At 47.2% G+C, this 22005-nt stretch overlaps 1 long non-coding RNA gene across 1 annotated transcript in view; it reads right to left on the minus strand.

Moving 5' to 3' along the window:
* Positions 1–11609, minus strand: part of LOC140215592 (uncharacterized) — a 52764-nt gene extending 41155 nt beyond the window's left edge. The window contains exon 1 of the long non-coding RNA XR_011892473.1: positions 11305–11609. This is a non-coding gene — a long non-coding RNA (uncharacterized lncRNA). The remainder of the gene's footprint in view (positions 1–11304) is intronic.
* Positions 11610–22005: the final 10396 nt, after the last annotated feature.

Raw genomic sequence — 22005 nt, forward strand, 5'->3', positions numbered from 1 at the left:
ACAAACAGGCGGAGTAAGCGAAATTTATTCAATTTCTCCAGGCAATGACACTTACGCGGCAATAGACAGACTTTTTTAAACACGATACAGGGTAAAATCAGGAGCACCTATAGAAAACTAGTTACGCAAAAGAGAAGTAAAGACTGACTTGAAATGCATTTTCTAAATATATATGTATAGATATATATTTATTACTTAAGTGACGATTCAGCGGTTTCATGTCTCTTGAAAGACTGGATAGGACATTTATCTTCTGTATGTATGCAGCTGTTACGACTACATCGCAATCGAAGCGCGCCGCTTTCGCACATGGGGTCCAATGTGCTTCAATTCCCACGATATTCGCTTCAGCCTGCCTGCGCGGCCATTTGCAGATAGTTATGCAAGCGACCGCATGAACCTCCGATATATTGGAGCATACGTGACCGAAAACAGGAACATCTTTCTACCTAAAAGAACTGATGGGAAATAGAGATAGACGGAGAAAGAAGAAAGAGAGAGAAAGGAAGGCATGCAGCAACGAGGCTATGATCTCGTAAGCCCACGCTCACTTTTTCATTTGCAGTCCTTTTGGTTGGTCAGCGTTCGGGCATGCCGGAAATTAGTTTACCCATTACACGCAATATAAATCTTGATTAACGTCTTGAGAAAAGAAAATGAACTCAATATCTCCATTTAATTGCGAATGGCGTTTTTTTTTTCCTCAATGAATTGGGGCAGTAAAGGGGTTGGAAGGGGTCGGGGACAACATTTTTTTTCTCCTTACTTCGGACAACAACAACAACAACAACAAAAAAAGACAAGAAACATCCGCCGTGGTTGCTCAGTGGCTATGGTGTTGGGCTGCTGAGCAAGAGGACGCAGGATCGAATCCTGGCCACGGCGGCCGCATTTCGATGGGGGCGAGTCTTCCACTACGGAGTCCTCCACTACGGCGTGCCTCATAATTTGAAAGTGGTTTTGGCACGCAAAAACCTCATAATTAAATTTTTAAAGAAATTACTTCAGAACAGAAATTGCACGGGAACTCCCTTCTTCCTGGTACATTTCTACAGAGATGCTAGAATCTTCATCAGTGAAATTTTGTGGCTACAATATAAAGAAAGGAAAAAAAAGTAGCGATAGGTTTAGAGCAGATTTCACTTGAAATATGGGCATGCCTGAGGTGTGTGGATCGCTTTCGATTCGCCTTATTTTATGCGCTGAGTGACAACTTTGGGAAATAATCGAAGCAACTAGGACGTATACTGAGTACGGCTTTCTGCTCTTTCTACCCCAACCACAAAAGATGCAAAAGGACACACGGATGAGTGGCACTTGATGCTGTCATTTAATATAGTGCTCGAAGATAACAAAATTAATGAGGCGGTTGCCTCGATATGACCAACAGTGTACAAGACAGCTTTGTAAAGGTTAGATAGCGTGCATGGCAATGAATTTGAACTGAACATGGAAATGCAGGGATGTTAAACAACAGACGAACATACGGTTCGCTACCCTACTGCTGGAAAGAAGGATGGAAGGGCAGGGGGGGGGGGGGGCAGGGTAAACGACAGAAGACGCAAGAGAAGATTTTTCTTTTACTCGATCCGCAAGAGACTTCTCCAGTGTAAGTCGTGACTCAAGTCCCTTATTGATTATTTTAATACCCTTTCTCGAGCCGTGTAGCATGTTCAGTTGTGCTGGCTCATGCTGACTTCGCTGCGTTTCTTGAAATAAATTATTTATGTGGTTTGGGTGGTTTTGGGCATTTAGATAGCCGTGGCAACAACGAACTAAACAGCCACTTTGTTTTTAGCATTATGTGCATCACTGATATGGATCAAGCTTGCTATGCTAACAAACGACCTTCTTCAACTCTTTTCCGCAAGAATGAAACGCGTGTCACTTGCAGAACACATGCAGGGGATTGTTTCCGTAAAGTACCTGCGAGAGATCTTAACTTAATATCTGTGTGCGCGACGGAAACATAGGAATGTATTTATTCAGAAGTAGAGAGGTTCACTTCTCGAACAGGAGCCGGCTGCCCTAGATCTTCTAAGATCTCGTAGAAAAAAAAAGGAAGAAAAATCGTTTGTGCTGCAAAATATAGAAAACCTTGACGAAAAGCCGCTTATCTCATAACGTCAAACTCGGTACGCTGCCGTGAGTACGTGATAAAACTGCATTTCCTTTTTCAAGATTCAGCGAGTTTATGCACGTTACCTGCGTTTAACGGAATATGGAGCAACGTAAGTAGCGTTGCTTACTCAAAATTCAAAAAGTAATATCTTGTGGTGGAAAGAGAATGAAAGAAGGTTCCCGTAAAGTTCTCGTGAAAAACAAAAAGGGGGAGGGGGCAGTAAGTTAGAAGACAATGTCGGCGACATTTACGAATTTTGGCAGAGCAGTTGGAGTATTAAGACTGCACAGAAAATTAGGACTTGCCTGTAAAAACACCTATTTACAGCATAAAATGCTAACACTGACTTAACGTAGTGCTTGTATAGGGGCTGCTACAAAATAAGATATTCTGATATTTCTGCAGAAATTAACCTAGGTAATATCGAAGAATAAAAAAAAAATTCTTTTTTCCTTAAAACAGATGACGATTCTGGACATTTCAGTTTAATTGACGGAATGCCAATCGTGAATGATGAAGAGGAGGAAAAAGAGAGGGAAAGACAGATAGGTTGACCAGTGCAATGACTGGTTTGTCAGCCTGTGCTGGGGTAAACGGGCAAAACGAATTAATGAAGACAGAACGAGAAACGAAATAAAATAAAAAGAAGATAATCGTCAAGATAATTTGAGCTCGAGACACACTGAGTATGACATCTGTCGTACAGTAATACTTAGCTGTACTTACAAATGGTTAGAAACAAGTAGCTTAGGCCTTCGAAAAATGTTCGCATTAGTGCCAAGTCTTACCGCCTTAAAAAGTTAACCCATTGAGTGTGACACTACGCAGGCAAGTACGCGACTGTTAGTTTCCTTGTAGCAGATCCTAAAGGAACCGTATGTGATTATCTTAGCAGCAAGCTCAAGGAGTAACAAATGCAAATTCAGCAACCCTAGATGAACACAGTCCACGAGCTCCTATCGTAACACCCCTGTGGACGTCATGTAGATATATGTACGAGCGAACACCTGGGGGGGGCACTATGTCACCGCATCTTCGAGTCCCGTTCTCTTACCTTGTTGGCCGGCATAGATCCATGCATTCGATAGCTAAAATTCCACACAACTAGCAGAACAGCATACGTTTCAATAAAGAGCACGCTCTTAAAGCAAGCATGCGAACCATAAATTAAGCATTGCATACCCCCCTCAGCAGTTGTAGTGGTGGTTTGGCAACAGCTTCGCTGGACATCCACTTTCGCAGGGCAGGGATGGCGAGTCAATCTTTTCTTACACATTATTTCTTTATAGCGATTGCAGAGGCGAAGTTAGAACGCAGACGAGAGGATAAATGATTTCGGGGGTTTTACGCGCCGAAAGAACGCAGGCGATGCACGGACAAGGAACGCGTGGATAACACAGGCTTCCGAGAGCGAGGGAGACGTGGCGTCGCGGCGATGAGCCCTGCCCTCACGCAACACCTGGCGCGCCAACAGTTGTTCCCTTTCGCCCGCTCTGCTCCGTCGAGGCGTGCACGTGACGTGGCGTCACAGCCAATGGGAATTTAGGGGCCGTTTCGCTGCTACAGACGCCGGCTTTTTCGCTCAATGGGCCATTTGATGATTTGATGAAGCTTTCGCATCAAATCGCACATCTTAGGCGTGCTCTTGGCAGCGTCGAATAACGTGTTTGCAAGGTTAGACCGCTCCGCATGCTTTAACGCTCTCGCGTATATACCACTGCAAGCTTCGGTATTTCTGCTGGCGCCAGGCGTGCACCAAGAAGCTTCAGTAGCACCAACCGCACAATACGCGTTCCAGTTGCAATCTGTTTATGCAACGAGTAGAGATCACTTGTCCGGCATGGGGAATCATTTCCCTCAATCCAGCATCATTTAGAAATGAGCGCGTATTTTCACAGCCGCCGTTTTCAAGTTGGTTCAACACTCTTGGATCGAAGCCTTGCTGGGAATATGGTGACACTGTTCAGACATAATAAGACAATGACAAAGAAAAACATAAAAAAAAGCAAGAACTCGTTGGGCTCGCACAAATGAAAAGGCTGCAGCACGCGTGACTCGCATGAAACCTATCAATCTCAATGTGGCAGGCAAACGTAGCAATGCGCACGGAGAAAGAAAACAGTTAGCCCCAATTTTGTGATCCTGATGACGGTATAGAGTGTTAGTCTTTGTATTGTACTCAATCCAGATAAGCCCGCCATGTTTGTAGATTTTCTTTCTTCAGGAAATAAGTGGAGCGTTACAATTTCATCGATACGCGGTAATCCGCTCTAAGCCGCTCAATTCGCGGTTACTGCAATAGCGATTGCTTAAACTTTACCTATATCACAACTGTTTAGCCACTTGCCCGTTATTAGTGGTATCTTCGGGAGATGCAAGCGTATACTTACGCGGCTCTGTGGGTAATTTTTCTTTTATTTAACGCCCACATTTTCTTGGTGTCTAAAGAACGTGACATCTATACGAAAGATAGCGCAGCCCATGGTGACCGCAACCGCGGTGCGCTTGCTGTCTTGTGTTATAGCTATATAGCTGTTGAGAATGGCTAACCCTGGTAGTGCAGGAAGTATAGAAGTTGAGACCTCCATACTTCAAAGCAGGCCAGTGCCCGCGTCAATACTGCCTCCGCAAGGTCTTATGCCTGCTCTGGTGACGGACGCAGTGGGACAAAATGCACCCCCCCCCCCTTTTTTTTGTTGTTTTGCACAGATCGCAGTTATGTGGAGTCTTTGTCAAACGTATTATGCAAGGGTTGCGCGTAACGAAAGCTACTGCTGGTGGCCTTGGTAGGACAACTGTGGCATTGTCACCGCTCCAAAACATTGAAGTACGACGGCTAGCGCCAGAAAAAAAATTATTGCAAAGGCGGGAGGTTCCGAACAATGAGGATGCGACAGAAGACCGAAATGGCCTGAATAATAGATTTTAAAAGAGCGGGTGCATTTCGTACACATTGAACAAGGCAGATTTTAATTGGAACACGTTGAACGAGCTCTTGATATTAGGTTTTATTCGAAACCAAAGATGTTCTACGAGCCTATATAGTGACTCAACAGTAGTGCTGAGCCCTCCACCAGCAACTGAAAAACAGTTACCGGAAACACGACCGCATAATGCCAGTGATTGAAGTAATTCACATAACGTTTCGTGCTGTAAATTGCTACAAGCCATTCCTTCCCCCAACACCAGTTTTCACAAAGGGTCACGAGCGCATCCTGTGTTGCTTGTAAAATCATGCTGCGGCCGGTGGGTATACGTCGCTGCCTCGCCGATGTATTTCGGCAGCCGCCGTAACTTTCCCCTCGCTATGCCTGTCAATCCACTTTTCTCTTTCTTTCTTTCTTTGTCACTTCACCTAGCATTGTGTAATTTCTACCCGGAACGGGCCATCTACGCCGAGGCCGGACCGGGCTGCTGCCTATTGTACCGACCTTGCAAAGGGGAGCGCGAACAGGTAGAGACACCGCGAAGTGCGTGCGCCTGATAGGCGGCCAAGGAGAAATAAATGCACCCGCGGCAATGCGCGCAGCAAAGAAGTGCGGCCTCACAATCTCCACAGAGGCGCTCGCCGCTGCAAGTGTGAAATCAGGCCCTCCTCATGCCTCGTCGCTCTTCCGGTGCAATGAATCGAAACATGCCGCCGACACGTGCAGAGGGCAGTTTTGATTGATCACCGCGAGCTGCCGCGAATGCGCGAACAGCCATCCGCCGCCGCACAACCGCCTAAACGGCTTAGAGCTGCGACTCGAATAGCTTGTGGCCGCGTCTGCAGCAGCGGGGGCGAGGAGGCGAAATAGCAGACGGCTGGCTGGCACTTTGACTTTTTCTGGCACTATGTAGCTATCTCTTTAGCGCGAAACAAGACCTTCTCCACAAAGTATACAAGTGCACGGCCAGCCTGCCGTGTGATTCCCGCAGCCGTACGTGGCAGGGACGCGCGTCTGCTGATTGCCCTATTCCGCTCCACGAGGGTCGCTCCGTTCGTCGTGCCGCTACACGCGCGGCGGTGCAAAGGCGCGCGCAATCCGAGACAGCTTTGCTGCCCCCTCGTTCGACCAGCGCATTGCGTGCAGCCTGATTAGATAAAGCTAAGCGCAATGCTTTGTTCGCGTAACCCCACTTCCCCGTCAACAGTTCCAAGAAAACATGTTCATTTGCTATGACTAATCGACAAGACGGTTGCCTCTATAATAGCAGCTGGAGTGACGAGCACGACTTCGCAGCTATATGTATATGCTTCAACTTCTGTTCCTCTTGAAACAGAATTGTGGAGGTTTTCACCCCACAGTATGCGAAGTGTATTAGGTGCACATACACGACGGATTTCGTCAGTGCTTCTGCATTTGTTTGCTAGAAGAAACAGGGTCTCTAAAGCCTGTTTTGAAAAACTCTCCCACTCTAGTGACAAATTTTGCATTAATGGAAGGAACTGCGATACGCAAATCGTTAAGCGTCTCCCTTGTATCTACTCTACTGCGGAGTCGATTTAATTTAAGCCCCGAAGATCGTTACCAATGCTTGTCGCAGTAACAAGTGCTAACCCAAGGAATTGACGTTAAATAACATTCGCGTTACTATATGATTGCTCAAATGCTAGGATGGAAATCACTGTACTTTCTGTGTGCAGAGGCGCCTGATGACTCATGCCCAGGAATTTTGGACATTGCCCCTGCGGTCATCTGTCGAACTTCACCGCAATGCGCCAGCGTAGCTCAGTGGCCAGTAATTTTAACAGTAATCTTTCAATAGTCCACCCGTATTTCAGCAAATTACAGTTAGCAACATGGACGTGGTACGCCCTTTAATAACATGCGTATTTACAGAGCTTAGTCGTCACTTTCCTGTTGCGTTATAGCAGTGTTTTAATCCTGATCAAAACACTGCTATATCGCAGCAAATACATTACGACTGAGTGCCGTAAATATGCATGTTAATAAAGGTATGTACCCTTTCAACGTTGATAATAGAAAGTTGTTGACGTTCGGGCGGCCTTCTGAAATATTTTTTTTAATGCTGCCCTTTGAGCTACGCTGGTGCACTGAGGCGAAGTTCGGCAGATGGCCGCAGGGGCAATGTGCAATATTCCTGGACATGAAGGAGCTAAATGCGACATATTATTGCAGTTATCACGTTAGCAAGGAATAAAAGCATGTCTGGCGCTCGTTGGTCATATATGGACCTTCCGCCATGAAACACACTATCTATCTATCTATCTATCTATCTATCTATCTATCTATCTATCTATCTATCTATCTATCTATCTATCTATCTATCTATCTATCTATCTATCTATCTATCTATCTATCTATCTATCTATCTATCTATCTATCTATCTATCTATCTATCTATCTATCTATCTATCTATCTATCTATCTATCTATCCATCTATCTATCTATCTATCTATCTATCTATCTATCTATCTATCTATCTATCTATCTATCTATCTGTCTGTCTATCTATCTATCTATCTGTCTGTCTGTCTGTCTGTCTGTCTGTCTGTCTGTCTGTCTGTCTGTCTGTCTGTCTGTCTATCTATCTATCTATCTATCTATCTATCTATCTATCTATCTATCTATCTATCTATCTATCTATCTATCTATCTAAGAAATAAAACACGTTAAAATTGACCAGGTACAGATTATAACTCATTCATTCTGCCTTTTAATGAACGATAGCAGCCAAGACCGGTGCTCGAACAGTTTGATGAACATAATTGATGCGGGGTTCAGTATGAGAGTATGCCTGCGTGTTTATTATAAACGTATACGTTCTTTTTTTTTTTTTTTCAGGCTGAGAACAAGAACAAGAGCTCTTGTGAGCCTGTATTGTCTTATGGTGGTGCCTCTTCTATAGAGGCGAGCTCTTTCAAGATACGGTTATATATCCAGGCAGCATTCATGGATCGGAAAACGCAACTCGCACATCGACCACAAGAGCGCAGAAAGTCTGAATGAGGGACATCGCACGACGCATTCAGCGAGGCGCCTCTTTCTTCTTATGTTGACCAGTCGTGTAGCATGCATGCAAGGCGTGCAGATTTGCTAAGCAAAGGCTCCCAGTAGATAGTGCACATGAACAGTTATGCTAGTAAAGGGCTGCTGTACAGTATTCTCTCGGTCTACGAACCGCGTATTTCGCGCTTGGCTGAAACAAGGCGCTGCATTCCACACAACGAGAACGCTACCATTGCGACGATGCTCCTATACGACCTATTATATCGCCCGACTTTCTTCTTAAAACGAGGGCTAATTTTACGAATCACCTGAGGCGGATAGCGCAATTACATCTATTCTGGGCTATTCAGAAAAGTGGTCGTTAATTTGCAAGTGAAACAACAAGGAGTTATTAAATTCTACTAATTAACTTTCAAATAAGTTACTTGAGGAAACATGCAGTTTTGGAACTGAGGCTAGCCAGCTTTTTTAGACTGATCCCTTTCCAGGGCTCCTCTGACTAGCAAGCCTCTCGAGATAGCCGTCCCCTAAATTGTGCCGACACACAATGCCGTTTCGCGCCAATTTCCCACAAAGCTTTCCTTGCGCATTGCAGCCCAATACTTCATGGAACACTAGTTTTGTATTTTGTCGCACGTTTCGGGACAGATAGTTTAAATTGTACTAGTTTCAGGGTCCCTTACAAATGTACTGCATGTCTGAGAACTGGCCGTCAATAGTTACGCATATAAATGTATTCCTTAAATAGCTATAAGAAAATTTGGCACAGATTTGCCCAATATTTAATTGCCCACTGCAATTTGCCCAGCCAATAATATCCGCATCTTGAAACAACCCAGTTGAGCAGGCGCAACTCCGTTAACACCGCAGGCAAATAAAATTACATCGGTCGACATTGTTAGCAAGAACGAAACTTACAACAGCAGAACAGAGTACCCCGTGGGCTTTCACCCCACAGCGTCTCAATCATGTTTGGTTTAGAAGACACTCTTGCTCCAGGAGGCCAGCGTAAATTCACATTACGCAATAAAGCAGTACGCGTATAGCACACTACGGCGCAACGCTGCTCTTACGAGGTAACAAAGAAATGCACACATTGGAAATAAAGTTCACTGAAGGCTTTGAAATTATACAAGTCAACGAAGTTTTTTGATATGAAAGGGCGCTGCGGGGCTCTCCGTTCTCTCCTAATGCGTACATATTCCGCACAAGTCCCCCTAACCTCAAAAGCACCGCATAACCAAAGCGTATTTTCCCTCCATCACCAGTTACAAGTCCGCTCTAATATGCTTTGTTTAGCCAGTGCCGCCGCATCACGGTGAATGCATGGTTGATGTGCCTGCCGGTGAGGAATTCCACTCGAGATATTGACGAGGGGTAACCGGCCCTCGAGGACAGGTGCAAAATGCACTGCCCCAGTTGCAGGTTTGAAGGAACGGCAATTTAGATTTCTTTTTTTTTTCTTTCGACTCGTCTCGCCTCCAGACGAGGTTCGGCGAAAGTCGAAACGCGGGCCGCTTGCGACAGCGGCACGCGCCGGACGCGGAAGAGCGAGCGCGCGCGTGTCGAAGGGCGCATGCGTGCGAGTGACCTTTGGATAGGGCGCGAGAGCGGAAGGCGGTGCGTGCGAGCGGGCTCCTCAGGTGCTGCTGCGTGCGCGCCGCTGGTGGCGTCACGGCCTGCGAGGGAGCACGTGGGCCTTGCCGGCATTCGACTCGCGCATGTGTCTCGCTCTGGAGCCGGTGGGGATGACAAAACAGAAATGCCATGTCGCGAGAACGGCGTCAGCAGCGGGCAGTGCTAATTGAAAAATGTGGTTCCAACAAAGCAAAGCATAAGAGAGAGAGAGAGAGAGACGAGGAAACGTGAAAGGTAATAGAGTAAGTTAAACAAAATACAAAAATAATAAAAAGAAATGGGGGGGGGGGGGGGGCGGGGGTTCGGCGCAGGTTGATAAATTTCTTGAATGATTTGTTCGGTTAAGGGACCTATGGCAGGTACAGGATGAACGATTCATTTTTGTTTTGGGGGTTTATGCTAACGTAAAAGAATGTAAAGGACACTCCGCTTGCTCTTTGCGTTCATCCTACTTGCCGTGAAATTGGCATTGAATGAAGCGCTCCCTACAGCTGGAACAAACGAATACCGTAAACTGACTGCGCAGATTGCATTGCATTAAATATTTAAAAACAAAATTTGTGATGCCTTTGTGGGCCTAAGCGTGGTATTTTAAGAATTCGGGCGCAGCTTCTGCTGTCTGTACTAAGTAAAATTAGCAACACTGCGGCTACAACCTGCTGCACACAAGTGTGCTGTATGTCGTCTATTTGTGACTTGGTGTTTGGTCACAAAACGAACGCGATAATATTTAGGTCACTAACTATTTTTAATGAAATCCCCTTTACAATCAGCCACGTATATATATGCATATGACCGGTGAACATTAGCGAAGAGTTACTTCCGGTGTTTGTTCCACGTATGCAACTTGTGCTCGACTGGGAATTTCTCGTGAAAGATATTTGCGCGACAACAGACAGCTGCGAACAGACATTGCGACAGTTGATACATGGATGGCGCGGTTGAGATAAGCTTAACACAATTTAGGGAGGCGCTTTTGATTTTATTCAATGATTCCTGAATCACGTATCAGAGAAAATCAGTTCAGCATAATGAATATGCTGAAGTGATCTTCGGCTGATACATGTAGATAAAATGGTATTGGCAGTCAGGCAAGGTATCATGTTCAGCCAGATCACATGCGACGAAGTGATTCGCGCCAAAACGATCCTCCACGTGTACAATATGTGTCAGCGCGTATACGTGGATTCCACTGGTACGGTAAGAGCATTGGCAGTGCCTCAACTGCGTACAAAGGAGGCTGCGCAGCAGGTGCTCAATGCGTTTAGGTGATGCTATCGCGGATAAGAAGGTATGATCGGTACTTTGGCGTTGGTACCCTTGATTCCCGCAGCAAAGTAACCAGATGAGAGTAAGAACGGCACTCGGCTCGTTTAATGCAAGCGTGGAGGAGCTCACAACGAAGAGCGCGCTTGGGATCAGGCTTTTCTAACTGCGCGGATGGAGGCCACGTGCTCCGCGACTGTATGCGGTGAGGAAGAAGGAAGCGAGGGGTGCTCTGGCGGCGCGCGCCATGCAAGCATCACCGAAAGGGGTGAAAGGTGGAGACAGCATGCAAGCAGTGTGCCTCTTGCGCAGGACCAACGCACCCGTGGCAAGGCGGCTCACGTCACGTGGCAAGCAGAAGCGTGGGGTGGGGGTAGTCTCCCGGCGCAGATCGCGCGCGCCGCAGGTAGACCGCTGCCCCGGGCGACGGGTGCTGCAGGCTGCCGCGATTCAGGCAAAAACGGGGCTGCTGTTGCAGCGGCGGCGGCGGTGCCATATTCACCTCTCTGTCCGGCGGTTGCGGGCGCCACGTCCGCCCAGTGAACGTGACAGTGGGCATCTGCGCATGGACCAACATGCCCATTGTAACGGTCACAAGGCGGCCAGGACACACAGTGGCGACGAGTCGGCGTTGGGTGCTCCGAGCGTGGGTGCATGCGCGCATGCGTGGCCGCTGCCTCGGGTCGTGATCGTCCCCGCCCCGGCCGCGCGTGTCGTTAAATAGCCGCGGCACGCATGCGCCCTGGCGACGGCAGCTGCGCTCGGAGCCCCGGCTAATTTTCCGGCCCACGGGACGCGTCCGCTACGTGGCGCTCGGAGCCGACGAACCGCGAACCGCAGGCGGAGCCTCCGGCGCGAGCCGGCCACGTGCGCGCAGCGTCGCGCCGCCGGCGCCCGCCGCGCGCGCGCAATTCTAACGAGCGCTGGGGCGGGGGGGTCGAAGCCGGGCGCCCGTGACCAGCGGCCGAAGGGGGCAGCCCGCCGGCAAACAGCCGTAGCCCCGTGGTGTACCTCTTGCCCCCTTTACACCCGGCACTTCTCACCTTTGTAACGGAGCATCGGCATCATTTCCATTTCACGCATGATCTCATTCCGGTCGCACACATCTACATTCGTGTATATACAATGTCTACGTATATAAATGTACTTAATTTCTATCGGTGGGGACATGGAACGCTAAACAGAGCCCACCTCCTTTCTTTTTTTCAACTTCTTTCTCCTAAAAGTATTCAGATAATATTTTTGGTAATCATTCCGTCTATCCGTCTTGTTTTTTATTTATGATTATTGTTATTTTCTCTCCCAAGTGCATGCGCTGAGGACCGCGTATAACTAGGTGCACTACGCCCACTTTTCTCAGAAGTGGTATGAATGGCCGCACAGAAGTTATGTTTTCTTCGTCCTTGGAATTGGAGAAAGAATTCCCTTACATGTAGTGGGACCATTGGTCAGAGTGAAGTTGACAGAACTCTTCAGAACCCAGCTTGATCAGGTTGACAAACGATCAACGCGTCCTACACCGGCGTCCCCCAGGCCTCGGCACTTAGCCCCCTTCGTTTCCTAATCTATATTAACGACTCACCTACATGCTTTCCTTCACATGTTCATTTATTTGCTCATGACCGCGTTACTTGCAGATAACTCATGATAACGGTGTAACAACACTCCAATCTCATCGCTATTTCTTACGAGTATGAAACTTGACAAATGGAACTAAGTGTTAAAAAATGCAGAGTAAAGCGCGTGTCAAGGGCCGCGTCTACCTTGCCATCTAAATAACGTCCCATTAGAGATTGCGTCATCTTGCAAGTATCGTGGTATACACATAACAACTTACCTAACTTGGTGCCTCCATATAGCTCGAACACGCGATGTATAATTCTAAACGCATGCTGGGTTGCATTCGGCACAACTTTTCAAGATCACCTTCATCAATTCAGCTAGCACTATACAAACTACTAATTTACTACAAACTGAAATATGCTGCGTCGTTATGGGGATCCATATTATTCAAATCTGATTGACACACTTGAAGTGACACAATGTAACTCTATCCGCTTTATTCTCTCTAATTACAGGTGCAATGGAGCCTAACTACAATGAAATCCAGCCTAACCTTGCATCTCGTTGTAAGATGCTTCGTTTCGGGATTTCTCATAAAATAAATTTTCACTAGTACATGCGCGATGAACTAATCTTTTCTCCTGATTGCATTTCATGGTGACTAGATAATTTTTACAATGTTGTCATTCCGCCATGGAGAACTAGTGCTTTTCTGCAGTGTTTACTCCGTACGGCAAAACAGTGGAAGCGTGTTCCCTGGCCCATTGTAACCATTCAAGATCATCACCAATTTGTGAAATGTTTGACAAACATTGTAAGAGACATTTGTATTTATATTGGTTATAACCCACTCTCCGTTATGATGTCTATTTGACCCTGAGGATACTTGTAATAAATAAATAAATAAATAAATAAATAAATAAATAAATAAATAAATAAATAAATAAATAAGGAGATGGTTTAGAAACAAAACTTAATGAACCCTGGCCACATCCGTTGATGGCACACAAGGCTATTCGTGCACTACAGGTGTTTTTAAATAATACTGGCCTCAGTGAAATATTGTAGCGCTGCTGTGCGTCCTACTGCGTGAGCGCAGCGCTCAGTCTCTTCCTCTTTTCCTCTTTATATTCCCCCTTACCTTTACACGCAGTGTAGGGTAGAAAACCGGACACTCATCTGGCTAACCTCCGTACCTTTCCTTTTTTTGCTTTCTCTCTCTCTCTCTATCGTAAGGTGGGTTTTACTATTTTCATTAAACAGCAGAAAATATTACGGTACCCAGACCATTTCCCTCTACGTTTTTCTCAGCATGTCTTTTTCTTTTCCCGCATTTTTTTCGCAAGCAGAGTAGGTCTGTAAGAACTGCTATTATCATAAAACAAGCAGGTTTAACTTGGGAATTCCAACAAAATGTGACACGCAATAAAAAGGCACAAAATCCGAAGAATATTCGCGAGTGCACTTTTCTTGGAGCTGCCAGTAATTGGCGAATCTCTCCTTAATAGGAGTCCACGCACAAATCGAGCACGTACAGTAACGATCAATTGTTGCATCAATTGTTGGAGAGAGATCAACGGCTGAAGTGCATATGACATATTAGCAGGCGTATGCTGAAGTGCATATGACATATTAGCAGGCGTATTCCTAGCGCTTCTTCGCAGCTGTCACTTCCGAACGTGGGCACATTTGCCGGGACAGAGGCACATGTACTTTTCTACGAAGTACTAAGCTCTCTCGGCGATTTCCCGCGGACGCCGTACATTGGGCTTATAACAAAATTGTTTGGTCGCAGTCAGACTCTATCTTAATGCACCTTGTCGTCTACCTGGCCCCTAACCATAATAGCCAGTCCTCGGCCGCGTATACCTTTTTTTTTTTTTTTCTTCTGAACATGCGGCGGCACTTTGTCTCTCTTCCGAACGCTTGGGGGGCAACAACTTATCGCTTCCTACCGCATGTTTTGTTTTCTGTGTTTGTATTGGTCAATGAATCAATAAAACAAGCAAGCAAGCAAGCAAGCAAGCAAGCAAGCACAAGAACGATTTCTCGTCGCTGACACGTGCGCCGTTCCGGCAGGTCCGAAATGTTTCCGGGGCGAATCGGGAGTTTTGTGCACAGCGCATAAGGTTGCATAGCCGGCGGTGGTGGTAAGCTAGAAATTTGCGAGAATCGCCGCTTATTGCGGGGCCCCCGTGGCAGGCAGGCAGGCAGGCAGGCAGGCCTGTTGCTGCGTAGCACGTGTGACGGCGACCCCGTGGCGCAGCACTACGCCTACACTGCGCCGCCGCCGCCGCCGCGCGCACAGGATGCGCTCGTGCGGCCAGCCGGTGCGCTTCCTCCTCCTGCGCGCGGAGCCGCCTTCGCCGCGTTTTGGCCGCAGGTGCATCGCGCGACGTTTCGCCCTCGCGCCGGTTTTTTAGACGAAACGCGCGCGCTCCGGGACCCGTCTGTCTCTCGCATCATTATTTTTTTTTTTGTAATTCTTTTCTTTCGCTTTGTTATGTGGCTTCGCGATGCCCGCTTTGCCTAGATATCTGATGGGAGCCATCTCCGTGGCATGCGTACGCGCCGGGCTCTCTGTGTGCCTGTCGAGCTGCGTGAGAGCCCGCGCTCTCCTCGCCCGCGAACACTTGTCCGCCGTTGCGGGAGCGCCGCCGTTGAAAAAAAAAAAAAAGAGAGAGAGAGAGAGAGAGAACTGGCACAGCGTGTGGTGCCCAGCTAATGTGGTTACAGGCCTCGAACGAAAGACGAAAAAGGGTGGCGGTAAATAGGAGGGCACCACAAGAGCCGGCGACGCTCGTGAATGCGCCGAATCAAAGGATTTTTTATTTAATTTTTTTTTTGCGGAGGCCCTCTCCGGCACCCGTTTCCCGAATATCCAATGTCGCCTCTGCCACCTTCTATTTGGTGTTGCGTTATGCGAGCAGCTTATTTAAATGTTATCGGTGAGGCTTATCGTCAAATGCACATGTGGATAGATGTATGTTGCCATGAGTGAATAGTTCATGATGTGACGTCCGGAGTCGAAATGATATTACATATATAATTAAACCCTAACCCCTGAAGGACAGAGAGAAAACGAAAGAGGTGAGGGAACAACAGCTCGAGGACTTGCGCGTGATCTGTGATGCGAACGGGGGGGGGGGGGGGGGGGGGGTGTTTCGAATTGTCTGCAAACGGAGCCGCCATATATATACATATATATATATATATATATATATATATATATATATATTTCCCATTGCCACGGATTCCGTAAAGAGCGAAGTTTCCTGGTGCTTGCACTCGGCCACCAGATAAATTTTGCGCAGAACTGTTGTTAACTATACGCTTGTCGTCCATTGTTATTGCACGCTGAATGTTAGATGTGAATCCTACAAGCTTACGCTTTTCTGGAAAGCCAGTTAGCGCGATGTAGAGGTCATGAATAAATTATACAATTTCTACGTTGCAATATACTAGAAGAAATTAATAGGTCATCGGTTTCGTTTTGCGTCCTGCTACATTTATAAAGCAATTTACGTGCTTTTGTGCAATATAAGATTTGCATCTGGGATTTTAAATATACAAGCCTTTTCAGAAAGCTTTCTGGCCCCATGGCTTGTAACTAGGGTGGTCGCCGACGACTTTCGTACTAGAGCCATTGCCTCTCCTTTGGCGCTCGCGGCTGTGTAAGGCGCGTACGAAGCGTCTACCGCTCAGGAGGTTGAGTTGCTTCGCCTGCATTAGTATTACTTTTTTTTTTCCTCCTAGAGCCTTCGGGAACTCGCACTTATTTGGAACACGAAGGAAAATGAGCCGCGTAACACAGGCAAGTTTGACTTCAATGGGCAACGCGAGCACTGGATGACGGCAGCACATGGCATACAATGCTCAAAGGTTGCGCAGCGCGAATCTCGCGAGGGTTAAAGTGCATAGGGCACCACTGTATGCCGCCGTTATTATTGGCAGCGTTCGGCCAGGTGGGCTCGGCGCGTGCCACATCCACGTCGGGTTACGCGTCACGGAGCGACACGGGGAGGCGCGCCACTCCTCTCTCGCAGTCCTGCTGGTGACTGCGATGGCGCCCATTAGGCATGCGCTCTGGTGCCTCGCGAAAAACGCGTGCAGATGCGGCTGTGCGCGACCGGCTTGTTTAATTGAGACGCATCGTATAAGGCACTGAAGCGACGACGGCGGAAAACGGCGTTCAGTTCGGTCATCGGCGAATGATGCCCTTCCGCCGGCCTAATTGGGGACAGCACCTCCGACGGCGGTTATGCTTCGGGGAGTATCGTTCGTGTCCGTTTCCGCAGTGGCGCGTTTTATTGGGAGGATACTGTTGGCGTTCCATCATAGAAGTGGCTTCAGTGAACCAAACAAACAAGAACCGGAAAGGACGCTTCGCGTCCCGTTGTAGGTGCCAGGTGGCGATTGCCGAGACGGCCCTCTGGTACGTGGCCCGAGCGAATGCCGCAGCTGGTGGCGCCGAATGTGGTAGGATATTGAACCCCGTGCAACGAGTGGCATCATATGCAAAAGAGGAGCCTTAAACCGTGCGCGGTTTGACACCGTTATGCGGCATACGCGGTTGAGTTTGGCTGAGTCTGACCTGCAGAACGGGGAGAAGGAGAAACGTAGATAAGACCTTATACAAGAAACATATTAGAGGTTGGCTTGTATGTTACAGTTTAAACTGGAGATGGGACGACGCACGAAAAATTGACACTTGATGAGCAACACATACAGAACGCACGCTGCAGGGTTGTTGTTCTGGTTTCTTTCTTCGTTTCGTGCTCATCCAGTCTGATAGGAAAAGCACGAAAAAAAAAAAGAAAGCCTTCTGACCCTCTAAATGTCAAAACAACCTTTTCTCTCTTATTTTTACGTGTTTTTCATGCCGATATTTTATTTTATTTCTTCTCTATTGCGTATACGCAAGCTGTCAAGTCACAGTTCTTTTATATGGATGGTAATAAACGCGTCCGTTCTCGCGATAGGAGATTCTTTTACAGTTACTTTAACTATAATGGAATCGTTGACCTCTACAGAGCTAACACTATATTCCACCGCTATTGTTCTTTTCCAATGACTTTATTGCCAAAAAAACTACACTATAGGGACCCCGCTTTTGATGTTTTGTCCCCTTGGCTGAGATCAGTGTGTAGATTCAATTTTTGTTCCAAAGAGATAATTTCGGTCGCTCGTCATTGCTTGTACCTATAACGTGCATTGCTTCCAAACGGCCTTGCAAGATTGCGGGAATATCGTACAACGCTTGCTAAGGTAGAGCGGGTGGCTCTGTCGACGCGCTTAAACCATTCACCCAGAAGTATCTAAAACGTTTACGTCATGATGAATGAAGGCAGCGATTAAACAACATCAAGGAGCACCGATTTCTCGGCATAATACTGGGTTATCAGCTGTCCTGGGCGCCACAAGTAAAAAAAAAGCATCTCCAAAGGAAAGTTGATTTATTATCAACAACTTCACAGGCGTGCTGGCACGTGATGGAGCAGATCAGCATCACCCGTGCTCCAAGTTCTCAATGCTCTGCTTAAACAAAGATAGTACACTGTGTGCCAAACTCACACAGCCTTCTGCACACCCCGAAATAGAGGATCCAACGTAGTTTACCGAGATGTATCCCAATTTATGCCTTGGAGTTCCGCGAGCGACTTGCTTAGTTATTTCTAATGCTTGTAAACTCCAATTTCCGCATCTGAGAACTGGAGAAACATGTCGTATGGTTTTCTTTCAAATTGTGAAGTTTAACATCTGGAAGTTGCATAGTGCATGGACTATGAGGGACGCTGCGGAGCAGACTCCAGAATATATCTTGAACATCTGGGGTATATTATAGCATGTATTCTTTAGAGTTGTTTAGCACGCGATTCACGAGCGTCTTTGCATTCCGCCGGTATTGTAATGCAGCCGCTAACCAGGAATTGGACCTTTGAGATCGTGCTCTGCAGCAGGACGTCATAGCCACTTAGCAAATGTGGAGGGTGTCGGCAGGTTTTTCGACTTCATACTGAGCATGGAAAACACCCATTGGCGTCAGACCTAATGAAAAGGGACCGTAGGCATGTCCTCAAAGTATTTAAAGCACCCATCAATATTCTGCCAAGTTGCGAGTCTTGGAAGCCAGACGTCGAATACCCGTTGTTAAGAACGGCCTGCCGAAGAGCAAGTTTTGCCAGCCAGGTGCGAGAGCGGCGTCGACTTATCCGGAAAAGCCACCATCATCCTCTAGCCAAACGGCGTCACTAAGTCTACTGTGTCCGCAGGACAATGCGCCGTGTCCGACACTCTGCGTCGCGGGATTGCCGAGATGAGTTCGACGAACCAGACTTTGTGACTGAACACGCCACCGCCGATCCGGTCTGACTTGAGCAAGGGAGGTCCCGAGGGAACGTCTTCGGAGGCCCCTTCCCACGCACCGTTCCTGACGTAAGCCCCGAGTTCTGCGAAGTCCGTCTGCCCTCGGTGGAGTCCGTGAAACCGGTGCGGCCTCCCGCTCAAAGATGGCTCGTCTACGTCTAGTGATCGAACGTTTCCCTCACCTAGGGATCGAGGGAGGACCGAGTGTTTATACACCGCTGTTGTGCGGCTGCTCAGTGTACTTTCTCTCGCAGTCATGCTAGACTGATGAGCTGCAACGTCCTTATGTAGATACTGTAAATAAATCCATATTCCTCGCTCGCTATGAGAAGCAGTCCTTCTCTTCAACAACGTCCTCAGCGTGGATAAATTGGACGACGGCATGGGCCAGCTACCATCTAATTCATGCCCGACTCCAATCTTGACAACTGGTTACCAGCGGTGGGATTGACTTCCAATCCTCACACCGTTATGGCGACTTCATCACCATCATCATCATAAAATGCAGCAGCAGCCTATTTTTCAGTCCACTGCACGACGAAGGCCTCTCCCGATGATTTACAATTACCCCTGTCTTGCGCTAGCTGATTCAAACTTCGGCCTGCGAATTTCCTAATTTCATCACCCCCCTCCCCTAGTTTCTGCCGCCGTCGACTGCACTTGGTCCACCTAATCTTGGTCTGATGGTCCACAGGCTATCCATCCTACGCATCACATGCCCTGCCCAGCTCCATGTTTTTTCTCTTAATTTCAATTAGAACATCGGCTATCCCCATTTGTTCTCTAATCCACACCGCTCTCTTCCTGTCTCTTAACTTTACGCCTAACACTTTTCGTTTCATCGCTCTTTGCGTGGTTCTTAATTTGTTCTTGAGCTTTTTTCTTAACCTCCAAGATTCTGCCTCATATATTAGCACCGGTAGAATGTAATGATCATAGACTTTCCTTTTCGACAACAACGGTAAGCTCCCAGTGAGGATTTGGGGATGCCTGCCGTATGTACTGCAACCGATTTTTATTCTTCTGTAAATTTCCTTCTCATGATAAGGATTCCCTGTGAGTAATTGACCTAGATGACCGTAGTCCTGCACAGACTCTAGAGGCAAACTGGCGATCACAAATTCTTGTTCCCTTGGCAGGTTATTGAACATTACCTTTGTATCCTGCATATTAACATTCAATCCTACTCTTACGCTTTCTCCGTTATGGTCCTCAATAATTTGTTGCAATTCATCCGCAGTGTTTCGGAAAAGGACATTCTCATCTGCCAACAGAAAACTGTTGAGATATTCAGCGTTGATCCTCACTCGTAAACCTTTCCAGTATAATAGCTTGAATAATTATTATAAGCATGCAGCGCATAGCACTGGGAATATTGTGTCTCCTTGCCTTGCCCCTTTCCTGATAGGTATTTTTCAACTTTTCTTGTGGAGAATTAAAGTAGCTGCGGTATCTTTGTATTTATTTCGTAAGATAACGTATGCCTGCTGTACTCCTTGATTAGTCAAGGCTTCCACGACTGCTGGTATCTACACTGAATCAAATCCCTTTTCATAATCTATGAAAGCCATATAGACAGTTTAATTGTAATCCGCAGATCTCTCAACTACCGGACTGATTATTATACCTGATATGGCTACTTACACCTCCAAGAATAGTTTGAATATAGGAGGAAGAATTATAAAAAGCTACGCGCTTGAGCCAAGGCCACACAACAGCTATCATTATAATAGCCGATGTAGATTTACAGACGGTATCAATGATACTTATATGTCTGTACGGATGGTTCCCGTCGAACCAACGCTTTTCTTCGGCATTTCTTAAGCTACATCGCTACCTATGCGGCTGAGCCACTCGCTACCCTGTGCGCGGTTGAGTTCGTAGCTTCCGTGTAAGAGACACAAAAGTAGGTTCGGTTTTCGGCTACAGCTGAGCATTCACATCACTTAGTAGTAGAACTATAAAAGCAGTAAACGCTAGGGAAAGCTTATGAGACACTCAATCTGCTCACCTCACACATTGAGAAGAAGTATCCGCGAATGAGTGCCACGATTTATCTTCAGGTATAGGGCGCGCTGTTTACCCACGCGTCCTAGAGTATCCTGCTGCACGTAACTCTCATGCCTACCATATATTTACCTCGATAGGCGCCAATGCACCATATTACGGCTGATATAATGATATAAGCAAGTAACACTGTTGCCTGCGAAGAGCAAAAAAGGAAAGAAAGAAAGAAAGAAAGAAAGAAAGAAAGAAAGAAAGAAAGAAAGAAACTATGCTGGCACCTAAGCAATTCTTATGCTGCGTAAATGCGAGAGCATTACTTGACGCTGAGTGTTTCGCTCTGTTATGTCGCTGAGTTTAGTGCTGCTGCGTTATGTTTCCGAGTGTAATGCTGTTGCTCATGAGGTCGCAACAACGCAAGACGACTAATTGGCCATATTGCGACCTCGCAGCTGAGTTTTATTCGCGGAGTTCAGTTGTGTTTCACAAACACGGCGTTGAGTCTTGTTTCTCGATGATACCACTCTGCCGAGCGATGACAGTACTTTTACAAGGGGCACCATAGTGTTGATACTGCATTTCTTCATGGGGTTCGTAGGCGAACTCCACCTGGGCGGATGTCTGCCTTTCGCGTTGTCGGGGACTTGGGTAGCGGACGTTGTTTCGCTGCAGCAGCTCGCTTCGCATGTTTCGCTGCTTTGCGATGATCTCGTACTTCGTCGGCAGTGAACTGGCCCCTCCGGCCACACTTTGCTGTCTCGCCTGATGATGTAGACACGAGCGATTAAGCTTCGCATGATGAAGACTCCATAGCGCCGACAGTGGCGCCATTCCATAATGTGCCATCTAGTGAATCGCCCGTCAGGCAGAGCTCAACCACGCGCACAGCCTCGAAGATATTCATCACTGTCGCCTGTTGCAACGGTGGCGTAGTGGTTAGCGCGCTCGGCCACGGAGCGGCAGCAGTGACGGTGGGGCAGGTGATCGAATCCGCACCGTGGTGACTTTTCTGATGCGAAAGCATCGAATGGCCCATTGAGCGAAAAAGCTGGCGTCGTCTGTAGCAGCGAAACGGCATCTAAATTATCATT

This window comes from Dermacentor andersoni, chromosome 1, assembly GCF_023375885.2.
Source record: "Dermacentor andersoni chromosome 1, qqDerAnde1_hic_scaffold, whole genome shotgun sequence".
Lineage (NCBI taxonomy): Eukaryota > Metazoa > Arthropoda > Arachnida > Ixodida > Ixodidae > Dermacentor > Dermacentor andersoni.